A 12,226-nucleotide genomic window follows, 5' to 3' on the forward strand; every position below is an offset into this window, starting at 1 on the left:
AGCCCAGTGGTCGGCAAACTCATTAGTCAACAGAGCCAAATATCAACAGTACAATGATTGAAATCTCTTTTGAGAGCCAAATTTTTAAAACTTAAACTTCTTCTAACGCCACTTCTTCAAAATAGACTCGCCCAAACGGACCTAAATAGAATCTTTTCGAAAGAAGACAGAAGGAAGGCCAAGAGACACATGAAAACATGCTCAAAGTCACTAATTATCCGAGAGATGCAAATCAAAACGACAATGCGGTACCACCTCACACCTGTCAGAATGGCTATCATCAACAAATCAGCAAACGACAAGTGTTGGCGAGGATGCGGAGAAAAAGGAACCCTCGTGCACTGCTGGTGGGAATGCAGACTGGTGCAGCCACTGTGGAGAACAGTATGGATTTTCCTCAAAAAACTGAAAATGGAACTCCCATTTGACCCAGTAATCCCACTCCTGGGAATATATCCGAAGAAACTAGAAACACCAATCAGAAAGGATATATGCACCCCTATGTTCATAGCAGCACAATTCACCATAGCTAAGATCTGGAAACAGCCTAGGTGCCCGTCAGCAGATGAGTGGATCAGAAAACTATGGTACATCTACACAATGGAATACTATGCTGCCATAAAAAAGAAGTAATTCTTACCATTTGCAGCAACCTGGATGGAACTGGAGAACATTATGCTAAGTGAAATAAGCCAGTCAATGAAAGAAAAATACCACATGATCTCACTCATTTGTGGAAAATAAAGAACATTATAAACTGATGAACAAAAAGATAGATACAGCGGCAGTAAAGCATCAAACGGACTGTCAAATTACAGCGGGAAGGTTAGGGAGAGGTGGGGGAGATAAAAGATCAACCGAAGGACTTGTATGCATGCATATAAGCATAACCAATGGATGCAAAACACTGGGGGGTGAGGGCATGTATGGGAGTGGGGTGGGGGAGGCAATGGTAAGATATGTACACATATAGTACCTTAATAAAAAAAAAAAAATAGACTCGCCCAGGCCGAGGTATTTTGTGGAAGAGCCGCACTCAAGGGGCCAAAGAGCCGCGTGTGGCTCATGAGCCGCAGTTTGCCGCCCACGGTCCTAGCCTCATGATGGGCCTGCAATTCTAAACAATGTCCGCGATAAAGCACTCCTCCGGCCGCGGGGATCTGGCCAGTACCTGTCGCTTTCCGCTTGGACTGAGCCCAGCCCAACTGCGTGCACGCTGCATCCCAAATAGCCCCATATGCTTCCTGCCTCCAGCCGCTTGCCTGTGGGGTTCCTGGGCCAATAACTCCTCCCACCGCTCTGTATGCCCAGCTCCTTCAAGGCTCAGCTAAAGCTGCACCCTCTTGCGGGAAGCCTTCCTGCCTGCGTTCTTGTCCGTCCCCCAGCGGGCCACGCTCCCTTCCCAGGCCTCCTGCCTCCCAGCCTGGGCTGTGGACTCAGTAGCAGCATGTTCTCTCCAGAGGAAGATTCAAGAAAGGCACCTCCCTCTGGCATCTGGAGCTCACAGCACAGAAAACCACACCAGGAGAGCCACTTCCTAGCGTGTGGCCTCAGCCACGTCCCACGGCCTCAGCGTCCCTGTGCACAAGGACCAGCTCATCGCCCTGCCTTGACCTGCCATCCCTTCTCTTGGCTGCACCCTGCACCTTGTCATCATGCAAAAATGTTCCACCCGCTTCCAAAGTCAATAATTCAAGCACCCCCTTGCTGACCACACCCTCCCCACCTCCAGGTTCTTGCCAGGTGTGACCAGGCCTTTGTCAGTACCCCCGATGGATCAACGAAAGGGGTTCAGACCCAAGGAGAGAGCCGTGGGCCATAGACCCCTCTCCAGGATAACCTAACCCAGGGCCCATTCCTCCTCTCCAGCTTCATCTTGCCTGGGACCAGAGCAGCACGCAGTGCGTTTAATTCTTCACAGACCCGTTGCCTCCAGCCCCAGGGCCTGGCTCAGGCTGTTGCTCTTGTCCAGCCTGCTCCGCCCCCATCCTCACCTGGTTATTCCCTACTTCCTTTTCCCATCTCAGCTCAAAAGTCCCTCCCTCGGAACAGCCTTCTGCAGAGACCCTGGACTGGGTACATGCCTCTGCACGCTGCCACACCCTCTCTGTTCATCGGGGTGCCTGCCCCAGGTTTTGGGGGACTCCAGGATTACTGCCCGTGTCTCCTTTGGCCTGTGAGCCCACGAGGGCAGCACCTGTGTCTGTTTTGGACGCAAAACACTGAGCCGAGCTTCACATGCAGAAAGTGATCAAGACGTGGACAAAGGTCGCATGCAAAAATCAAATTAAAAAAGAACTTTAAGGCCTGGCTGGGTTGCTCACTGGTTAGAGCAGTGGTCGGCAAACCAGGGCTCACGAGCCACATGCGGCTCTTTGGCCCCTTGAGTGTGGCTCTTCCACAAAATACCACGGCCTGGGCGAGTCTATTTTGAAGAAGTGGCGTTAGAAGAAGTTTAAGTTTAAAAAGCTTGGCTCTCAAAAGAAATTTCAATCGTTGTACTGTTGATATTCGGCTCTGTTGACTAATGAGTTTGCCGACCACTGGGTAAGAGTGCAGTCCCACACACCAAAAGGTTGCAGGTTCGATTCCTGGTTGTATGCGGGAGGCAACCAGTCGATGTTTCTCTCTCACACTGAAGTTTCTCTCCCTCCCTCTCTCTCTAAAAATCAATAAAAACATATCCTCGGGTGAGGATTGAAAAACAACTTTAAGGAATAAACGAATGGGCTAATCCGGGCGAGATTCTAGGAATACCTGCGTGGAGCAGGCCCCTGCGGTCTCTCTCCGGGGTGGCCCACAGGCCAACCTCCTCCTGATAACGGTCATAACAAGGATGAGGCGAATGATCCAGCCAACAAGCCCTCAGAGCTGCCCCTGCCCATGACTGCCCCTCCTCCAGGCCTCCCCCATTGCTCACCGGGCTGGGAGCTGAAGGACCTGCCCACTGGGGCATCTCTGAACTGGCATGTGGTTTACGCCAAAGTGTGAACGTTTTCTCCTGCCCACGGGCCAGAACTCAGGAGCCTTTTCTTTGTGGGGTTGGATGAGGACAAAGTAATGGCATCGAGTCAGAGCAGAGCTCAAATCCCAGCTTTACCTCCTACGGCTGTGTGACCCTGCAAGAGTCACCTCACCTCTCTGGGCCCCGATTTCCTCATCGGTACAAACAGGACAAGAATATCTAGCCAGAGGATTAAATACTTACATGGATCAAATGAGTAAAAGTACATGAAGGGTCTAGTCGGGGGTGGGAGGCTGCCATGCGTCACATCTAATTGATTTCAAGACACCACTTCTAAGCTGAAACGGAAATGCGACTCATAGTCAGCGTTTGTCTGCCATGTTTTCTTTCCTAAAAGGTTAAAAAATAATGGCACCTCTCCTGGCAGATGGTGCCCTGCATGCAATGGAATACAGCAACTGCTTCACTTCCTTTGCAAAGAGGCAGGGAGGTCTGTGGGAGTCCAGGGTCCAGAGACCCCGCACACACATGGTTGAGGGAAAGGGGTCTGCTGGGGTCTGGTCTGAGGGCACGGAACCCTAAAGCATCGGGGAATCTGAAGGCACAGGCCCTTCCCCGGCCCCATGCCTTCTGAATCTGTCCCGCCGTCCTGGTCCCACGCGGGGGTGGCCGGAGTCCAGCAGGACCCCCCGCGCCCTTTCTGGCTCAGACCCTCTGCTCCTGGTGACCTGCAGTCCCTGGCTCTGGGGCAGTCTGGTCACAATGCTAACTGTGCCTGCAGCCACCCAGACCCCCAGTCTTTGTCCCAAGAGGCGAGTCCTGGGACCCACCCTGAGACGTGTCCTCCAGTGCCACCCACTTATCAAGCCGCCCCAGACTCGGCTCTCAGCTGCTCTGGAAGGTAAGCTTCGGATGCCACCCAGACCTCCCCTCGCCCAGTGCCGCGGGCGCCTCCCTAAACCCTCCAGCGGGTGATGCCAGACTGGCCGGGTTATCACCGCCACCACTATTCTGTTGTGACATATATCACATACAGCCAAATGTCAATAGAAATAAAGTGTCTATCACATATACAAATGTCAAAATGAAGAAAAGACAAAAGACAATAAAATCCCGCCATCTAGTGATAACCGGCTTGATGTGTGTCTGGATTGCTTACATGTGTGTAGATTTATTCTTTTCCCATATCTGAACCCAAACAGGCGCATGCCACATGCTGTCTTCTCTGCTTTTCTAGTTAATGCGACATTGCAGACCTCTCAGTGACCTCAGGGTGCTCCCCCCAAACCCTCACCGCCAGGTCCCCCAGGCCTGACCAGGATGCAGTGTTTATGACCTGAGCGGTCTCTGGGGCACTTGTCCCCGCTTCCTCAGGTCATGGCTGCCTTCAGGGCCCCACTGAGCGAAGCCGCACCCGCGCAGAAGTGCTCTTGAGCTCTTAAATCACGGGGTGTGAGGTGAGTGGGGCTGTCTGTCCAGCTGGATTTGATTGCAGGCCTTTCAAAACAGACCCGATGTTCTCCCAGAGCCAGACCCGAGGCTGGCTGGGTGTTTCCCTACCCCCGGGGCTCCAGACACCACAATAAACAACAATGAACAGGTGTCTGGCGTTTTACAGCTGGTAAAGCACTTCCACGCTCCACGCAATTTTGAGTCTCACAACAACCCTATACATTAGGCAAAGCAGGTAGCTATTACCTTCATTTTACAGATGAAAAGACTGAGGTTCAGAGAGGAGGGGTGACTTACCGAATGACCTCCCTGCTTTCCTTCCATTCAGAGTCTGGCCGACTCCAAACTGTACCAACCACCTCCAGAAAGCATTCCCGACCCTCACCCCACTCCAAGCTGTGCGCCCTTGAAGGCCACGATGGGTCTGGCTTATCTCCCCATCCATACTCTCCAAGTATCGAAAAACCTCAACTGATAGCTGCTGGAAGGAAGATCATCACGACTATTAAGGCAGGAAATAGCCTCCCCGCGTTGTGTACGAGGACAAGAGGCGTAAAGAAGGGATAGGACTTGCCTACAGAGCTCGTCTGTGGCCAGGTCAGGTCTCCCCCTCAGAGGTGTGGCTTCTTTCATTCCTCTGTGTCCCTGGTTGTCTGCAATCTTGGACTCCAAGCCACTGCCAGAGGTTCATTTCTGGCTCCTCTTGCACTGGTTGGGTCCTACCTGGTCCAGCAGGTGTGAAGGGGAGTGTGGCGGGCGGGGCTATGGCTACGGTAGGCCACCACCCTGGGGCAGCCTTAGGAATGAGCATTTCATTGTGCTGTGCCCCGTGCCAGCATTTTCTGTCTACCTCTCACTTCATCCTGCAGCTGGCACCATTCTGATGACACTTTGCAGGTGGGGAGGGAAAGACCCCGGCTCAAGGCTCCCTCGGCGGCTGAGCTGGGCCTGGAAGCCAGGGCTGCAGCCCCGGCAGCAGGCAGCCCCGGGAGCGTGCAGGCACGAGAGCCAGGAACAAATGCTCAGCCGGAGTACAAGAGGCAACTCCTCCTGGGAGGTCTGCAGGCTTGGTTTGGCAAGGCCCCAAACTCTCCCACCCCACCACCCGGCCACCTCCCACTCAGGACCGGCTGGAGGAGGAGACTCGGGCCCAGGGAACTCGGCTGGCCCTGGCAGTCCCCTAGTGCCCGCTGTGGGCAGGTCACACCACCTGCCAGCTCCCTGCCAGCTCCGGGCTCAGGGCCGGGCTGGAAGCAGCTGTCACATCAACGCGGCACCAGTCCTCAGCTCCCTATTTCTTCTGATGAGAACGAGACCTCACCGGTCCGCTCCCAACTGGTTGTAAGGAGCCGAGCAAGGCCCTGCCTCTCACTGAGCTTCCCTGTCCCTCTCTGGGAAGTGATGCCAGGGCCCGGGGGAATGGAAGGTGGGGGAGGGGGTGGAAAAGGGTTGTCTCAAAGGAATCCACCAACTCTGAGCTTGCAGGCAGCATAGCACAGGGATGAAGATCCCGGACACTAGAGCCAGATGACATGGTTCAAATGTATGGCCCTAGGCAAGCTGCCCAAGGTCTCTGGGCCTCAGTGTCCTCATCTGTAAAATGGGAGTAACAGTAGAAAAAAGACGGAAAATAAATACACCAAGATATTTATATTATCTGAGGTGTGGGGAATTTATTTTCTATCTATTTTCCTGTCTTTTTCTAAATTCTCCATTATCCAGTGTTTATAACATAAAAAACAAATACACTTTCTTTGTAAATTAACTTTATGGAGATATAATTTACTTACAATATAATATACCCATTAAAAAATGGGAAGAATCCTATCTAATAAGGACAGAATATGCAAATTGACTGTAACTCCGAGACAAAGACGGCAGTGCCCACAGCCAATAAGGAGGGAATATGCAAATTGACATGACAAGGCGAGAGGCAGAAGGCGGCTCCGGCAGCCAGGGGAAGGAAGGCCTATTCTTGCACGAATCTTTGTGCATCGGGCCTCTAGTAATGAATAATAGTGTCCATCCTATAGATTGCTTTGGGGAGTGAGTGGGTTAATGCATGTACAATCTTAGCTGGTGCCTGGAAATGCTATTGTTTGTTAAATAAATAAGCCCAAGACCAGCCTGGCTTCCTCCTTCTCTCCCTGCTCACCTGGACTGGACCTCTCCCCGCTCCCCCAGCACCAAGCTCCTCCATCGCCTGCCCCCAAGTTCACCTCCGCAATCTTTTTCTGTACCCAAAGGAACTGCACTGACAGTCAAATCTGGCCATGCCCCTGCCCTGTTCAAAAGCCTCCCATGGCTCCCCTCTGCCTGGGACGAAAAGCCCTGGCTCGTACACGAGACACTGTTTAAGCAAGTTATTTAACGTCTCTGTACTTTTCTATTCTTAACTGAAGAAGAGGAATAACAATAGCATCTCCCTCACAAATGTATAGGGTTCCACAGTGTCTGGGTGGGGTACACAGTCTGACTCATGGCCTCTCTCACCAGTCTCCTCTCCCCTCTCCCATAGTCACTGTGCTAGCCTGCTCTTCCTTGAACTTGCCAGGCATGGTCCTATTTCAGGGCGTTTGATTGGCTGTTCCTTCCACCCTTCCACCATTCGGGGAGGCTCTTTCCCCAGAAATCAGCCCAGCTCTCTCCTTCATCTCCTTCCAGCCTTTGTCCAAAAGTCACCTCAGTGATTCCCCTGACCACCCCATTTAAAACCGAAACTCCTCCCTTCCCTTCCCCTTCACACACCAGAAATGCACTCCTACGTTAATGTGCTCCATCTCAGTTGTCATCATCTATTTTACTTACCCGCCCCATTAGATAGTAAGTTTCTTTACAACAGTTTTTTTGGTCTATATTTTTTCCCATTACTGTCAAGACCCCTGTACGCACAGACCATACCTAGCACAATGTAGGTGCTCCATAAATGATGGCTAAATGACCAAATGAACAATGTAAAGCGCTTAGGACAGAATCAGGCTGCTCTTTAATGATTTCCATTTAGGCTGAACCAAATAAAACTGCCAGGTCTTGTAAGTCAAAAGCAGCCAGATATTGGCCATGTCACATGGCTTAACCTAATGTTTCCCGAGGCAGCCCGCAGGCGCCTGGGAGGCATCTCAAGGCCTAGCACACAGGAAGTGCCCAGTAAATGTTTGTCCACAGAATGAAGTCACCTACTCCTGGCCCTTCACACTAGGTGTGATTGCAAACCACCTCCTATCTGTCTGAAGGAGGCTACGCACACACGGTAGACTTAAAGTAATAAACAGAGGATCTTGCCAAATTATTTTCTGGTCCCCCTGAAAAATCTCTGTCCCCTGATATCTGGTAAAGAACATCAAAACAAAAACACACCATGCTCTCAAGTAATCCAGGCCTTGGCCATTTGGAAAGAACCAAGGTCTAAGGCTGCACAAAGTCCCTTCCCAGGGAAAACGACTAGCTGCCCGCCTCTGAGGGGACTCGTTTGATGACGGTGCGGGGAGGCTGGAACGTTCTTTGGTTATTTCTGTGTTCACTGCTCTTTCCAATAAAGGCTTCAGTTAAAGTAGATTTAAGTCTAGAGCATGGGTTATCAGAGCTGAAAAAGATTCAGCAATCATAGAATCTACCCCATTTCACAGATGGGGAGAGTAAGGCGCGGAAAGGGAAGGGTTTGGCCTAAGGTTACAGTGGGGTAGAGGAGGAGTTCATCCTTGGAATCTGTGCCCACTGACTTTAGTCCCATGGCCTTTGGACCACACTGCGTCTTTGTTGGCCATTACACTCCCCACGCCCCCTCTCTCTCTGTAGTTACTTCCTTATGGGAAAGTCCTCAAAGTAGAAGTTGGGGGCAAAGGGCAATTAAGATTATTTCATGGACTTTTGTAACAAGCTGTCAGATTGTCCTGCAACATTAAATCCACCAGAGAATCCCTATAGCCTGGTCAGCATAGAGGTTTATCCTTTTATATTTATTTTTGCTAATTTGATAGGAATAAATACAGACTGCTTTCATTTACTATTTGGCTTAGATGCTGGCTTGCTTTGTGACCTTAGATAAGTCACATCCCCTTTGGAGACAATGATGCCTATCTCTAAAATAAGGGGTTGGGTGAGATGATTTGTTCAGATCCCATTCATAATTTCATGGTGCATTTAACATTTTTTTTTAGCACAGGATGACTTTTTAACAACCAGAGTCGGCCATGCTCCTAACCGCGGCCACAATGGCCGGGACGTGCTGAGCAGGAAAAGGGGGCCCAGCTCCTACACGTGCAGAGATGACAGGAGACCTAGGAAGCACTTAAGCCTGCACATCGGAGCCACGCCCGAATCACAGCACATAATTTAGTCTGCTTTTATGAGAGGCTAATGACACTCATTTATGGTCTGTGCCGTTCCACCATAGCCAGAAGGCAAGGCCATGGTCACTTCCGCCCTCAGAGTCACAGACTGAGGTCAGAGGTAGCTCACCCTGAGCAAGTGCGCATCCAGCCTCTGCTCACATACCTCTGATGACACAGAGCTCACTACCTGCCCAGGTGGCCCCTGCTTTCTTTCTGCTGTAAGAAAGCATCTGGGGGGTGGGGGGGGGCGGTGGACAAGAGAGACCAGAAGACCAAGACTTGATTATCATAAACTACTGCCTCAGTCAGGTCAGGCCAACAGAAGATGGGGAAGAGGACAGGCAGCTGCTAACCCAGTGTGCACGCACAGGAGGTGCAGGGACACATGCACTGGGCTCCGGACAAACCCCAGGCTGATGACTGCCCGCTAGGGGGCAGACACCTCAGGTCCCTGGTCCTGCCTTTGCTCCCTTTGGCTCTGGCTGGAGAAATCGTGCTGGGCCTGGGGCAGTTCAGCTTGCAGGTGAGATTTATGGGACAGATGATCTGCCCCAGGGTGGGGAAGAAGGGGAGGTCTACGTGCCCAGAGCAGGAACAGCCGATTCCAGCTGTTTACAGCCAGTGAGATCCACACCAGAACGGCGTGCAATGGGCAGCAAGACCTTCCAGAGGGAGTCTTCCGGAGGGGGCTGGGCCGCATGCCAGAGGTCTTTACTCAGAGAGCATCCAGCCACAGTTCTTCAGACATGTGCTCTGACCCAGCGCCACCCACCCACAGCTCTCTTAGCGCTGCTGGCCTCTGGGGTCCACGCCTGGACGTGAGGCACTCCTATCACACCGGCTGGGACACAGAGCTGAGCATGTTTAAGGGACTGCCCGTACCATTCCTTAAGCCAGCTGCGTGTGTGGGCCTGGTCCAGGCAAGTCTGCAGCCAAGGACCCCACCACCTTCAACCCAGGGACCAAGACCGCGAAGCCGACTCGGCGGCAGACTCTGACCGCCCCACCTGGCACACCCAGGCCAGCTCGATAGGGACCTGGGGGTGTCCCCTCCTCCTGTTTTTTGTACCAAGAGGATAAGTCCCAACACGGGTCCCGCGGGGCGCTCAGGCCACAAGGGGGCCTGTCGGGGCCGGCTGGCCACACCCAGGGTGAGCGGCCCTCACAGCGGGCGGGAGGGGTGAGCGGTGGACAGTGCTCATCCGGGCCCTGGCCGTCCGGAGCCTAGACCTGGGGGCGGCCCCTCCTCGCGGCCCAGTGAGGAAGGGGCCACCATTGCGCCCCCTACCCCGAACGGGAAACTGAGGCCTGGAGAGGAGCAGTGCTTTGTGCAAGGTCACGCGGAGGGGCTGGAAGCCAGGTTCCCCGCGCCCCGCCGGGTCCCCGCGGCGCGCCCTGCCCCAGCATCCCTCCCGGGTGCTGCAGCGGGAGACGCAGCACCCACGGCGCGCAGACCGCGAGGCACGGCTGGCAGCGCGGGGCCGCCCTACCTTGATGACGGCCGCGCAGGTGGCGGTGGCGTCCGGATCCGGTTCCGAGCTCCTCGCCGCCCGCCGAGTCCCCGCGCCCAGAGCCACCGCCTCCTCCCCCACAGCCTGGCGGGCGGGGCTGGTGGGCGGGGCAGGCGTCGGGCACAGCCCCGCCCGCGCACCCCGCGGGGCCACCCCTCCTTCTCCTCTCCCCCAACCGCGCTCCCGGCCCCCCGGGGCTGGCCTCGGGGCGTGCCCACACGCACAGACCCGGCGCACACACCGGCGTGCACTCGCCGCAGTGATTGGGGCGGGCTCTCCGGCGACCCGCCTGGCTTGACGTCCCGCCGGTCCCTCGCTGCGTGGGACGGGACAAGGGACTCGACCTCCCGGAGCCTCCGTTTTCCCCTTGGTGGAATGGAAACAGTCATTGTGTCTGTCTCAGGGAGCCGGTGAGAATTAGAGGAGACGACCTGATTCACCAGCCCGGTGCAGTGCGCGCGCAAAGCCCGCCGCAGGAGAAGCGCTAGGTAAACCCGGCCCCGGAGCCCAAGGACTGGGAGCGCTGCGGGAGTGTCGGAAGGATTCCCTTCCTTCTCCCGGCAGCCAGGAGGGGGCGCTGCTGAGCAGTCTGGCCGGCTTGCGATGCGGAGGCAATCTAAAGATGGGGAGCCGTCCCGCCCCCCCCCCCCCCGCCTTTGAATACCACCACCTAACACTGTTCTTCGCACCTTAAATGCATTAATTACCTCACAAGCGTGTGAGGTTACACTATTACTCAGTTTACATATAAGGAAGCCGAGGCCCAGGGAGGTTACAATACCTCAATACCTCGCTTAAGAAGAACACACAGCTAATTATTCAACAGTAGGCGGGATGGCTCCCAAGACCAAGCTGATAGCCACCCCACCTCTCCTGAGAAAAGCTCTTTGTTTTGTTCAGTGTGGTATCTCCAGGGCCTAGAACAGTGCCTGCAACAGAGTAGGCACTCAGCAGTTGTTGAGCGATTAAAACTGCACACCATGTCCTAACTTACATATATTTCATTTAATCCTGATAACTCCTTTATTTGGCCACTATGATTACCCCCACTTTACAGATAAGAAGAAAATTGAGGCTTAGAGTCGCTAAGTATTTGGGGTCTCTTGGTTATCTCCTTAGAAAAGCCAGGGCCAAAGCCTGAGTCAGTGTTCACTGGGCCACTCACTCCTCTGTGCCTTTGCTCACACCTTCTCTTCCGCTAGGAATTCTTACTGTATCAGCTCCCACTGTCCACACCTGCTCATCCTTCCTTCCAGGTTTGCCTCCAGCCTTGTGTCTGCACCATTCCACACTGTGCCATGAAGGTAGGTGGCTGAGACTGCTTGGGAAAAGGCTGGTTTGACAGGGACCTGTGGGGGCCGTGGGCATATGGACTGAGGTGCAGAGGGGAGGCCACTGGAGGCCTCTGCAATAGACATACCCGGGACCCTTCTTGGAGATGCTGTGTGTGGGGGGGTCCGTTTCCCTGCTCCTTCCCTCCCCTTAACCCTGGTCCATTGAAGGAAGACTATTCCCTGGCATCCTCTGTATTGCACACATGGGGGAACAGAGTGGAAGTGACTTGCCCAGGGAACCCTAGCTGGAAAACCACATCATGGGTCTGGCTCCGAAGCTGGGCCTATCTGCCAGTACTTCGGGCTGTACTGCTGACTGGGATGGGCCAGGAAACCAACACCTTCCTTCCTAGGTGCCAGCACGGCCTGCTTTGTTTAACCTGCCATGTAAGGGACCGTGTGTGTGTGTGTGTGTGTGTGTGTGTGTGTGTGAGAGAGAGAGAGAGAGAGAGAGAGAGAGAGAGAGAGAGAGGTGGGGGTGGGGCAGACAAGTCCTCTGTCTACCTGCCCAGCCGGGACTTTCTGTACCATGTGGTCCTGTGCCGTGGGAGGCTGAGCTGAGAAATAGGGGCAGCAGCTCCTGGGAGGTGAGGTTTGGAGTGTGGGGGTTGGGGGGCCTCCCAAAGTGCCCTC

General features: G+C 54.0%; 1 protein-coding gene across 1 annotated transcript in view; it reads right to left on the reverse strand.

Annotated features, from left to right (window-relative positions):
• The window catches only part of CORO2A (coronin 2A), a 46,892-nt gene extending 36,595 nt beyond the window's left edge, over nucleotides 1-10,297 (reverse strand). The window contains exon 1 of the mRNA XM_008141866.3: nucleotides 10,239-10,297. The gene's annotated coding sequence lies outside the window, so the exon portion shown is untranslated. The remainder of the gene's footprint in view (nucleotides 1-10,238) is intronic.
• Nucleotides 10,298-12,226: the final 1,929 nt, after the last annotated feature.

This window comes from Eptesicus fuscus, chromosome 15 (assembly GCF_027574615.1).
Source record: "Eptesicus fuscus isolate TK198812 chromosome 15, DD_ASM_mEF_20220401, whole genome shotgun sequence".
Classification (NCBI taxonomy): Eukaryota; Metazoa; Chordata; class Mammalia; order Chiroptera; family Vespertilionidae; genus Eptesicus; species Eptesicus fuscus.